Genomic DNA, 12971 nt, shown 5'->3' on the forward strand with positions numbered 1-12971 from the left:
GTGCCGTAGTTCTTCACCAGAGTCTCAAACAGCTCCACATAGTTTTCGACCTTGTGATTGCCCAGGAAGCCACGAACCACTGCGACAAAGCTGTTCCAAGCTGCTTTCTCCTTATTAGTGAGCTTCTTGGGGAATTCATTGCACTCCAGGATCTTCTTTAACTGTGGTCCGACAAAGACACCGGCTTTGACCTTTCCCTCAGGACAACTTAGGGAAGAAGTCTTGAAGGTACTTGAAGGCTGCTGACTCCTTATCTACAGCTCTGACAAATGGTTTCATAAGGCCCAATTTGATGTGCAGTGGTGGCATCATCACCTTCTGGGGGTCAACCAGTGGCTTCTACTTGACGTTGTTCCTCCCCACAGAGAACTCGGTCTGCTGTGGCCAGTCCCGCCTGTTGTAGTGCGCCTTGGTGTCGGAATCTGTCGTCGTCATTTTTGTATTACTTTAGTAAAATACATGTTCATTTTGATTCATATGTTTTTTTTTCTGACTTAATGTGAATGAAAAGATACAAATTCGCCCGTTTTCTCATTGAAAATAGGTACATTTCAAAATATAACTCTCTTGGTCACAAAAGCAAAGTTTGTGGGGAATAATAGCCATTTTCTGTACTTTTGAGGCATAAGCAATTAGGAAATAACACTTCCTACCCAGAAACAATTTTTTTTGTTGAACAGTGATTATCTCGGTGCTGCTGATATAGTACCAGGATGGCCGAGTGGTTAAGGCGTTGGACTTAAGATCCAATGGATGAATGTCCTCGTGGGTTTGAACCGCACTCCTGGTAGCTGTTAACTTTTTATTCTTCAAACCATAAATGGGGCGGATTATCACAGGAGAAACACCAGGAAACACATTCCTGCGGAGGGAGCTGGAAGGAACGTTGGGTTGCTCGGTCAATGGCCAGGGTCAACGGCGGCGGGCCAGAAGATTTTATTTTTGCCGTCACCGTGGGGCCAGTCCGCCCTGGACCGCCAGGTGCAGGCGCTGTCCGATGTTTCGGTCGACATGCCACCTGGCTCGCAGATGCTCATTCCACTGCGTTATCGGAAGCCCGTGCCTGGGGTCGAGGGGGCGGCGGGGGTGTTATTGTCGCCGTCCAACGTGGTTACGGCTGGCCTGGCGCTGGTCGCGGCACGGACGATTGTTCGGCCGGGTCAGCCTCCGTTTTTGCAAGTGTTGAATGGAGGCGCGGACAATGTCGTCTTGCCGGCCAGAACGGTTCTGGCCCATGCTACGACCACCTTCATGGCCCATGACGATCCGGCCCACCGGGGCCTCGAAGGGGGGGTTTCGGCCTCGACGTCGCAGGACGATCGATGGATCACCGGGTTGTGCCAAGAAAATGCGTCCTTGACTACGGACAAGCGGTCCGCGCTTCGCGCGCTGTTGGAGAATTATTCTGATGTCTTTAGTAAAGACGATTTCGATCTGGGACGCACCTCGTTGCTCTCCCACAATATTGATACTGGGGATGCTGCTCCCATTCGGATGAATCCACATCGGTTGAGCCCGGCGGAGAGGGATCATGTACGCGGCGCAGTGGATGATATGTTAGCTGCTGACATTATCTCTCCATCCAACAGCCCGTGGGGCGCTCCGGTGGTCTTGGTGAAGAAAAAGGATGGTAATTTGCGGTTTTGTGTTGATTTTCGGAGGTTAAACAAAGTGTCGGTTGCGGACGCTTACCCCCTGCCGCGTATGGATGATTCCCTCGATGCCTTGTCTGGGGCAAAATTTTTTCCACTCTTGACCTCTCTTCGGGGTTCTGGCAGCTCCCCCTCGACGAGTCCTCGAGGGAAAAGACGGCTTTCCATATGCCGCAGGGCCTGTTTCAGTTTAATTGTCTTCCCATGGGGTTGAACGCCGCCCATGCTACGTTCCAGAGGTTGATGGAACTCGTGTTGACCGGTCTGCAGTGGGACACGTGCTTGATATATTTGGATGATGTTATTGTGTTCAACCGTACGTTTGAGGAGCATCTTTAGAGATTGGATGCTGTTTTTGCTAGGGTGCATTCCGCCAATTTGAAATTTAGGCCCAAGAAGTGTCACCTTTTGCAACGGTCCGTGCGCTATTTGGGCCACATTGTCAGCTCTGACGGTGTGGCCACGGACCCAGAGAAAACGGCGTGCGTCCAGGACTGGCCGATTCCGGCCACGGTGGGTGACGTGCGTCGTTTTGTCGGGTTCGCTTCCTATTATCGCAGGCTCATTCCAAATTTTGCTATGATCGCTAGGCCGTTGCACCTCCTTACGGCAAAGAACCGGAGATTCAGCTTGGGGGCCAGCTGAGGAGGCGGTGTTTCATGGCCTACGCGATCGCTTGGCGTCAGCGCCGACGCTGGACTACCCTGATTTTTATTTTGGATACTGACGCTAGTGACACGGGGATTGGGGCCGTCCTATCTCAGTTTAAGGGTGGCGTCGAGCGCGTTGTGGCTTACGGGAGCCGCGTTTTATCTCTGGCGGAGACCTGCTACTGCGTTACCCGCCGGGAACTGTTGGCTATAGTGCATTTTGTCCGTCAATACCGCCCGTATTTGTATGGCCGCAAATTTATTGTGCGCACAGACCACGCGGCTCTGCAATATTCCCTGAAAGTTGACCAACCGTCTGGCCAATTGGCGCGATGGTTGGAAACTTTGCAGGAATTTTCGTTTGAGATTAAATATCGTAAGGGGTCGCGTCACGCAAATGCGGACACGCTCTCCCGATTGCCACAGGGATCCACCTGCGCCTGTGCCTCTGGCATGAATAGGTGCACGCGGGTTCCACAGCCCCCGCGTCCTGTCATGTCCGCTGTGGAGATGCCCAGGGCTTCCACGTGTCCGGAACCGGCCGACGGGGTTTTAAATTTGCCGCGTTCCGTGTGGATTCGAGAGCAATTGCTCGATGATTCGCTGGGGGCCTTACGGAGTCAGGCTGCGAAGGAGAGGGGATATCCGTCGTCCGATGGGACGCCGGGAGCGACTCTCAGTGACGGCTTGTTGATGTGGAGGGAAGGCTTGCACGATCGCTGGCGTCTTGTTGTGCCATCGTCGTTGCGATATGAGTTGATTCGGATTCTGCACGCTGAGAAGTTGTTACATCTCGGGGTGCAGAAAACCTTGTTGACGTTACAGCGGGATTATTTTTGGCACGGCATGACGACTGACGTCGTCGGGCATATTCCATCATGATTATCCACCCTCTTAATGGTAAATGCAGTTCTAGAGTTACCAAGTGGTTAAGGCGTTGGACTCTACATCCACTCCTGGTAGCTGTACTCGAACTTTTATTCGTTAAAAAATCAGATGAATGGTGGTTAGCACAGGGGACAAGCCAAGCAAGCAATACAGGTAAGACGAAGGTGTAGCACTTGGGCTATGCAGATGACGACAATGATTGCAAACACGGCAATATAGCAGGTGCCATCTTCCCAGTGTTAAAGCAGCGAATCAAACTGAGCGTCATCATTTTCCCCCAGAGGTCATGACGGGGATACGCTGTGCCACCAAATGCACACTTTCAAATACAGTGTAGGTATATTTAAAGCACACAATTGAGCAACATTTTGCGTAGCGCAACGGACCAATCAGTTCATGTGTGTCCCACTGGGAATTAGGAAATGTGATGAGCCTTCACCATTAATTTTAGACTTTTGGTTGAATCTTGTAACTTTCTAATATTGGTAAGTGACACATATACTGTATATAGTAGAACTATTTCGTGAAGTTTGAATTGATTCCGCATACACTCCTAATACCCCCAAGTATAAGCACCCTATTGTGCGCTTTTAAGAGTTGGCGGCATAGAGAAAGCGAGTACTGTGGTCGTGCGGGAAATGCCTCCTCTGATTTTCAGGAGAGAGGCGCGCGTGGAAGTGGTTGCAGCTCGCGCTGATTATTGTCTCCAAAGACAATGTCACGTTTATAGATTACCGCCATGACGATCCATGATAAAATCATCATAATTCCACATTGACTATCTCGGTATAGAACCAGGATGGCCGAGTGGTTAAGGCGTTGGACTTAAGATCCAATGGATGAATGTCCTCGTGGGTTCGAACCCCACTCCTGGTAGCTGTTAACTTTTTATTCTTAAAACCATGAATGTGGCGTGTTGTCACAACAGAAGACTTCTTTCGCACCACACGTAGCCAATCGTGCAGATCGTTGCCACCATCAGAAGCCAATGAAACTGTGCGTCATGATATTCACCCACACAGGGGTCGTGACTCGGGAACGCCTTTGCAACAAATGGGAAATGCAATGTTTGGCTCAACGTTGTGCAACACAATGAACAAATTGGTCAATGTATCTCCCAGTGGGCAACAGGAAATGTGAAGAGCCTTCAGCATTGACTTTTGAATTTCTGATTGTATCTTATATCACCTGTCCTGTGGTGTGCGGTGCCGTTCTGTTGGTCGTGTCCTGCGTGGTGTGGTTATTCACGGAGCTCCTCACAATTGAAGTGTGCCGTCCTCGCAAGTCGTAAATCGCACGGCGTCTTCAAGAACACGATAACCACGAACACTCAGAGAGAGAGAGAAAACAAAACGACCGCTGCGCAAGTGAGAGGAACGCTCTCGAACTCGACCACAGGGGCTGGAGGGGAGCCGCTGTGACGAGCTGTCAACTCGTGGCAGGCGCAGTGGGGATGGGGACAGCTTCCAGGGAACGGCGGGGACTGTCGAGGCTTCACAGGGATTCATTTCTCATTTAGCCGACCGGTTCGTTCGTTTGTTTTCAGTCCGCTTGTCCTGGTGAGGGTCGCGGTGGCAGCGTGTTGAGGAGGGCGGTCGAGACCTGCCTTTCTCTGGCGACAGACTCCAGCACTACACTACTATACACTACACGACTATACACTACACTATACACTACACTATACACTACACGACTATACACAACACTATACACTACAGGACTATACATTATACACTACTATACACGATTATACACTACAGTATACACGACTATACACTACTATACACTACACTACTATACATTATACACTATTTTACACTACTATACACTACACTATACACGACTATACACTACACTATACACGACACTACTATACATTATACACTACTATACACGATTATATACTACACTATACACGACTATACACTACACTATACACTACACTATACACTACACTACTATACATTATACACTACTATACACGATTATACACTACACTATACACGACTATACACTACTATACACTACACTATACACTACACGACTATACATTATACACTACTTTATGCTACTATACACGACACTATACACGACAGTACTATACATTATACACTACTAGACACGACTATACACTAGTATACACTACACTATACACTACTATACACGACACAATACACGACACTGCTATACATTATACACTACTATACACTACACTATACACTACACTACTATACATTATACACTACTTTACACGACTATACACTAGTATACACTACACTATACACGACTATACACTGACATAATCCCGCCAGCATATCCTGGGCCCGACCCGAGGTCTTTGCCGACCTGGTTCGGCTAAAATGTGAACTCCAGATATCTTAAGGTCCAGCAAGCCGGGGTTTTACTTTAGTCGTAGCGAGTGCCGTACTCTGGTCGTGCATAAAATGCCTCCTCTGATTTCCAAGTGAGGGCAATGTAACCTAGATAAATGAGCACCAACACCAAACGCATTATATAATTCCATCATAACCCCATACATCCATCATGAGTCTCCACCCTCTTGCTACCAAGTGCCGAACCAGGATGGCCGAGTGGTTAAGGAGTTGGATTTCAAATCAAATTGCGCCAAATGTCCTGGTGGGTTCGATCCCCACTCCGGGTAGCTAGCTTTCGTGACTGCAGGGATTCATATTCTTGGATATTTCGGTAAAGTCACGTAGAAGGGAAATAATATAAAAATAAAACATATTAAAATTCTCACGACGTTTCGGCCGCAAGACAAGCAGCCGTCCTCAGGTGAAGAACAGAGATGTCTGAAAAGCTTGTCTTGCGGCCGAAGCGTCGTGAGAATTTTATTATGTTTAATTTCATTATTTCCCTTCTTCGTGACTTTACCGAAAGATCCAAAACCAGGAGAAACTCCATCAATCAATACAGTTCGAGTCAAGGTGCAGCACTTGGCTCAGTTGGGACGGGGAAAGCTTCTTTTTCCTTTAAAGGGCGGTCCATATGACCCATAAATGAGCTATTTCATTGCATATCCATTTCTGTTTTAAATCCACCTTACTAAAAAAAAACATTAAGTTTGTAGAGAATTAAATGGGGGGGGGGGGGGGGGTCACAAGAAATCTGGACCACCCTGCTCAGCCGTGGTAATGAATACGAGTTCTGTCGTAGTGTGGAAAATCCGTCCGATGATTTTCAGGAAAGGTAAAATTAACGTGAACAAATTACAACAATCATCCGTCCATTATACATCCATTATAATTCCCTCTTGCTGGCATATATGTAGTGAGTCCAACTGAGTCGCAGACGTTGTTCTTTAGAGGCAACACTTTTATTGTAACATCAACACGTTAACACAAAGGGGTAACTGCCCCTTCACCAGGTACAGCCTAGGGTGGTGATCACCCAGCTAACTACACTATACATAGGGGTTACAGCTACGAAGGGTCGGGCCCTAACTCGGGTCACCGACCACGTGTTGGTGCCTCGTAGGACGTAGAGCTTCTAGCTTGTAGACGGAGGGCTTCCAGTTGTCGAACGAAGAAGTCCGTCCCTCGCAGGGACCCGCCTTATATCCCCCGGGTCGGGGCCGCTCCGCCCTCGGCCCCGCCCGCCTTCTCTAGCCTTCTAGCTCCCCCTGGATCCCTCTCGGGAGCTATCCCCGGACACGTGATCACCCCCTAGCCCCCCCATCTGGGGCCTTCTCTGTGGACACTCCAGATCACGTGTCTGCGGGTTCAACCAGAGTGCTATGGCCCGGGGCAACCCTGCCCCTGGGCTGACACTCTGCCGCTCCCCCTTGTGGGAGCTCGCACTACACGCCACGCGTGGTGGCCGCGCGATCCCAGCGCTCGCCAAGCCCCGCTAGGGCTGGTACTACACCCGCCTACTGGGTGTACGCGATGACGGTGCATCGCACGCCATGGCCATCCCGGGCTGGAACCATACAGTGACATCCTCGATGTCGTTATGTACGGAACCAGGATGGCCGAGTGGTTAAGGCGTTGGACTTAAGATCCAATGGACGAATGTCTTCGTGGGTTCGAACCCCACTCCTGGTAGCTGTTAACTTTTTATTCTTAAAACCATGACTGGAGCGTGTTGTCACAGCAGAAATACCACGAAACACATTCCTGCGGAGGGAGCTGGTAGGAACGTTGGGTTGCTCGGTCAATGGCCAGCGTCAACGGCGGCGTGGTGTATTCCGCAAATATGCCCGACTGTGAGGGCAGGCACAAGCCGGCTTGAGTAGGTTAAACGTTGAGTTTTATAAGGGCACCACAGGGTGACCATCCCCACCCAGTCCCACCCCCCACCCGACCTCCCCTCCCCACCCAGCCCCTCCCCTCCCCACCCAGCCCCTCCCTGCACGACGGACGGACGGACACAATAATCCCCTGTAGGCTGGTGTAACCAGGAGGTTCCTACCAGTATGATACGTTGTCCAAACTTCTTTCGCACCAACACGTAGCCAATCGTACTAATCGTATGTGCAGATCGTTGCCACCATCAGGAGCCAATGAAACTGTGCGTCATGATATTCACCGTCACAGGGGTCGTGACTCGGAAACGCCTTTGCAACAAATGGGAAATGCAATGTTTGGCTCAACGTTGTGCAGCACAATGAACCAATTGGTGAATGTATCTCCCAGTGGGCAACAGGAAATGTGAAGAGCCTTCAGCATTGACTTTTAACTTCTAATTGTATCTTATATCACCTGTCCTGTGGTGTGCGGTGCCGTTCTGTTGCTCGTGTCCTGCGTGGTGTGGTTATTCACGGAACTCGCAAGTCGTAAATCGCACGGCGCCTTCAAGAACACAATGACCACGAACACTCAGAGAGAGAGAGAGAAAACAAAACAACCGCTGCGCAAGTGAGAGGAACGCTCTCGAACTCGACCACAGGGGCTGGAGGGGAGCCGCTGTGACGAGCTGTCAACTCGTGGCAGGCGCAGTGGGGATGGGGACAGCTTCCAGGGAACGGCGGGGACTGTCGAGGCTTCACAGGGATTCATTTTTCATTCAGCCGACCGGTTCGTTCCTTCGTTTGTTTCCAGTCTGCTTGTCCTGGCGAGGGTCGCGGCGGCAGCGTGTTGAGGAGGGCGGTCGAGACCTCCCTTTTACTGGCGACAGACTCCAGCACAACACGACTATACACTACTATACACTTTAACACGTAGGCTTTCGCGACCAATATTATTCATAATATAGTTTTTTTGGGGTCAGATCGCGTTATTTATAAATGTGTCGTATCCCTCCAACACCCGACACGGCCAAACAGTAAAAAATGTCTACACTATGGGAACCTCATTTGCCAGTAAAAATATGATAATTGGTTCTTTACCCTTCTATCTGGCAACAAAACTGACACCTTTTTTACAAGGAGTCATGTTTGCATAGACCGCAATACCTGCCGTCATAATACAAACAAAAGAACATAACTCTGATAATGTGCACTGTCCTTAAAGTTGATTGATCCACACCCGAGACAGCTTTCCTTAGAGCCTAGTCTCATATGGGTTGGACCAGATGACGCCAAAAGGCGCACAACTCAAAGACAATGCACCATCAGAGTATGAGAGCTCGGGGCAAGCATCTACACTATGGGAACCTCATTTGCCAGTAAAAATATGATAATTGGTTCTTTACCCTTCTATCTGGCAACAAAACTGACACGTGGAAGTGGCGACAGCTCGCGCGAAGTACAGGGTGTTTAATTAAGAGTGACCCAATTTCAAAGCAGTATATTTCACGATGGCAACATGTTACAATTAAACAAAAAGTTATAAACGGTTTAATGAGTTATCACGTTTTACTAACCATTTTATAAATGCTCTATGTGCCCTCCACCTGCTGTACGGACATCGAGACGATAGTTGATTTCGTCCCAAACGCCTCTCAAAGTGTATTTTTCCACTAATAATAATAATAGTTCAATTTGTAACGCGCGCAAATTTGCAGACGTAGTGGCCGCAACTCAGAGGTCACCGCTGCCGTGATTCTGTTTTGAGGTCATCCAGATTAGTCGCTAATGGTGGCACAAAAACACCACGGTCTTTGACGAAATCCCCACAAGAAACAGTCGCAGGGTGTGATGATGTCTGGGGCTCTTGGGGGCCAAGAGTGGAGCGCCAAGTCTTGGGGTCCCGTGCGACCTATCCAACGTTGAGGCTGTGGGTCTTGCGAATGACTGAGGCTGTTTGTGCGCTGGGAGGCCTCTAACGTAATCATTTGAAACTATATGCCCCGCCCTCTCTATGCCCCGCCCTTTCAAGTGGTAAGAATTTAATTCATGGACGGTTCGTGGTTGCAGAGATATAGCGATTTCAAATCGGGTCCATATTTTGAAACACCCTGTATTGCTTCGTAGGGCAACGTGAGACGAGATGTTAACTACCTCGCCTGGTATGCAGGAGCTCGATCCCGACCCTGACGCCTGCTGTATATTTGGAGTTTGCATGTGTCTCTCTCTCCCCGTGGTCGCGTAGATTTTTCTCTGGGTCCTCCAGGTTTTCCCTCCAATTTTAGAATCAACGCCAAACGTTAAGAGTCATTTTGCTCCTATAAATTTGCACGTGATAAGCCACTCCTTGGAGCTATCATTTATGGTCAGGTCGCTTATGAAAAAAAAGCCATATAGCTCAGTGGGCCTTGCCTGGCAAAATTAACGTAGTGAACGTAATGTTGATAAATAATCACGACCGATCCATTATGAATCCGTTATGACCCCATCATTCCATAATGATTTCCCCATTGTGCTGATGTGTACCAGGATGGCCGAGTGGTTAAGGCGTTGGACTTAAGATCCAATGGACGAATGTCTTCGTGGGTTCGAACCCCACTCCTGGTAGCTGAAAAGTCTATCTTTTATTATTCATAAACACTATGACCGCGTGATGTGAGCACAGGAGAAACCCCAGGAATCAATACGTGCGGGTTTTTCTCTCTCTGATAGGATTAGTTAACATTGTAATGCAAGCATGCAACTTGCTCGAGATCTTCACCATCGCGTATGATCATCGATTCCATTGGAAAAAAAAGTCTTCTCGGTGGATTCCTGGCCGTATTGCTGACTTGCGTGCGTGATGACGTCACCCGTGTCCTCGACCGTTAATCCGGGTTGGTGCGTGCTAACGTAAAGCCCCCCTCCCCCCACTCTCCCTCCACCCGGTCGCGTGGGAGAGGGATGAGTTTACGACTATAAGTAAGTTTAGGTGTATTCGTTTTGAAAAATAATGAATCGGTTTTTACCCTTTCTGGCAATAAAACAGGAATTGTGTTCAGATGTTCAAACGCCAAAGAGATACCCTTTTCGATTGAAAGCTTTCGTGACTGCAGGGATTCATCTTCTTGGTTCTTTCGGTAAAGTCACATAGAATGGAAATAATAAAATAATAAAAATAAAACATAATAAAATAATTCTCACGACGTTTCGGCCACTCAGGTGGAGAGCAGGTCTGTCGAGAAGACAGACTCTGTCTTCTCGACAGACCTGCTCTCCACCTGAGGACGGCTGCTTGTGTTGTGGCCGAAACGTCGGTGATAATTATTTTATTATGTTTTATTTTTATTATTTTATTATTTCCATTCTACGTGACTTTACCGAAAGAACCAAGAAGAAGCTACCCTTTTGCAAGGCATCATTAGTCTGCATTAACCACAAATACTGGTGGCAAACCATGCAAACAACCACTCTCTGATAACTAATGCATATATGGCATTGACTGCTTGACCTCTACCAGAGACAGCTTTCTCTATGGCCTCGTCTCACCAGTGTCAGGCCAGAGGACGCCAAAAGGCGAACGGCACATTCCATGCATGGATACCGGCAAAAAGGACCCATCGATGCGTTCTCGTCGTGTGACGCGGGTGGTGCCGTTGAGACGCTCTCCCGGCTATTTCACACGGGAGCGTGCGTGAGAACAGCAGCAACAAAAACCATCAGCACTGCAGGGAACGAGTTACGGGCCCTCTGAGGAATATTTAACAACAAACGAGGGTTTTAACGGTCATAAGCGAGGTAGGCGCGAATTAAAGAAAACAAACAGTGGAAACAATATGGGCGCATGGAGATAGGGGCCATCCATTGAGTACGTACGTACGGAGGGGGGGGGGGTTAACCCAAATGCATATGGGGGGTCTACTGACAATGTACGTACGCATAGGAAACTGGGGGGGGAAGCCTCGATAATAATTTGTCTACATTCAATTGAGTTAGTCTGGCATTGGACTATCTGTTTGCTTAAGCACGTTAATATTAGTAATTCCTGATCGTTTCTGCGTGGATTAAATATCGGCCGTTCTATAGGATTGGGGGGGGGTGCGTCAGGCGTACGTATGCAGGTGGGGGGGGGGGTAAAAGTCCGCGTGCATACAGGGAGGGGGGAGGGCTCGAGTTTTGACAGATTTTTGCGTACCTACTCAATGGATGGCCCCATAGCGGGAGAGGTGACGGAGGGAGATGTAGGAGGGAGGTGGGGGAGGGATATACAGCAGGAAGGACGAGACGGCAGACCTGTCAACCCCTTATCAGTGCCCACCTTGTTCCAGACCAATTCAGACATTGTTGGTCACCCCGTGCCCCTTATACATCTCAACGTTCATCCCACAAAGTGCCATCACGAGGGAGAAACACAAACGAGTAGGCAAAAAAAACGCCGTATGGACCTGAAAACTCGATTTCCCTGCACAAGAATACGGGGTAAACCGCGTGGGTTGACGGCTATGAGACGGAGAGCGACGAGAGAATGAAAGGGGCGTCGGACGGAGAGGAAAGAGCGAGAGCAAAACGGAAAGAGGAGAGCGAAGGAAAGCAGCACAGCAGTTGGGAGGGTGGATGATATTGATGCAAGAGGGATGGAGATAGGAGAGGTAGGAATAAGGAGGGAGGGAGGTAAGAGAGAGAGAAACCACACACACAGGGAGAGAAATAGGGGGGGAGTGGTTGAGATGCAGTGGAGGGAGGAAGAGAAATTCAGAGGGGAGAGGCAGAAGAGGGGACAGAGAGCAACAAAGACACAGAGACGGAGTGAGAAGATGGAGATTCATTGGACGACGCAATGCGCAGCTCATTGAATTGTTACTTTAGCGACACGATTCTGGCATGAAATATAAAATGTCGAATGTGATCATTTGGCAGCATCGATGCACTTGCCCGCAGGGTGGCTGTGTCGCTGTGTGCAAGTGCTCCGCTGCAGGGTTCGCCGTGACCGGCCACCGGGTTCCCGGCAGCAGCAGGGCCGGTCACGGAGTCTCCTGCAGCGCCAAATAACATTGCCCGTTGACTTGCACATGCGCTGGCCATACAATGCACAGCAGTGGGGAGCGGTCGTGTAGCGATTAGCGCGCTGTGCTACGAACCCGGCGACCCAAGTTCGATTCCCGCTCACGGCAAACATAGGTGACGAATATCTGAACCGGTCCTGCGCCTCCCCTAGGTCGAATCAGCCTCAAATGAGTACTTGGTACGGTGTGGATACATCGCTACTGGGGAGACAAAGGCGGCCGGACGTGGTGGTAGTGCTGGCCACCCACCACCTCGTGTCGTTTCGGCCTTCATAGGCGCTCGCCAACAGAATTTGCCTCAACAGTCTGTTGAGGCTATATGGGGGATATTTATCTTTGGGGTTGCCACCTCAGAAGTAAAAACTGAGACATATCATGCGGGAAAAGAACATCTCCCAATACCGGAAGAGAGAAGAACTGCATGTAAATGAATTGTCTTTGGTGGTGTATTGTCACGCAACTGACAAAAAAATATTTTTGTATGGAAACC

At 49.2% G+C, this 12971-nt stretch overlaps 4 non-coding genes across 4 annotated transcripts; all 4 read left to right on the top strand.

The window, feature by feature from the left end:
• Window positions 1-707: 707 nt before the first annotated feature.
• On the top strand, window positions 708-790 carry TRNAL-UAA (transfer RNA leucine (anticodon UAA)). The gene has a single exon. It is a non-coding gene; the product is annotated as a tRNA-Leu (tRNA).
• Window positions 791-3983: 3193 nt separating this feature from the next.
• On the top strand, window positions 3984-4066 carry TRNAL-UAA (transfer RNA leucine (anticodon UAA)). The gene has a single exon. It is a non-coding gene; the product is annotated as a tRNA-Leu (tRNA).
• Window positions 4067-7174: 3108 nt separating this feature from the next.
• On the top strand, window positions 7175-7257 carry TRNAL-UAA (transfer RNA leucine (anticodon UAA)). Its single transcript has one exon. It is a non-coding gene; the product is annotated as a tRNA-Leu (tRNA).
• A 2706-nt stretch (window positions 7258-9963) lies between these two features.
• TRNAL-UAA (transfer RNA leucine (anticodon UAA)) lies at window positions 9964-10046 on the top strand. The gene has a single exon. It is a non-coding gene; the product is annotated as a tRNA-Leu (tRNA).
• The last annotated feature ends 2925 nt before the right edge of the window (window positions 10047-12971 follow it).

Source organism: Lampetra planeri, chromosome 2 (genome assembly GCF_965212315.1).
Source record: "Lampetra planeri chromosome 2, kcLamPlan1.2.h2, whole genome shotgun sequence".
In the NCBI taxonomy this organism is placed as follows: domain Eukaryota; kingdom Metazoa; phylum Chordata; class Hyperoartia; order Petromyzontiformes; family Petromyzontidae; genus Lampetra; species Lampetra planeri.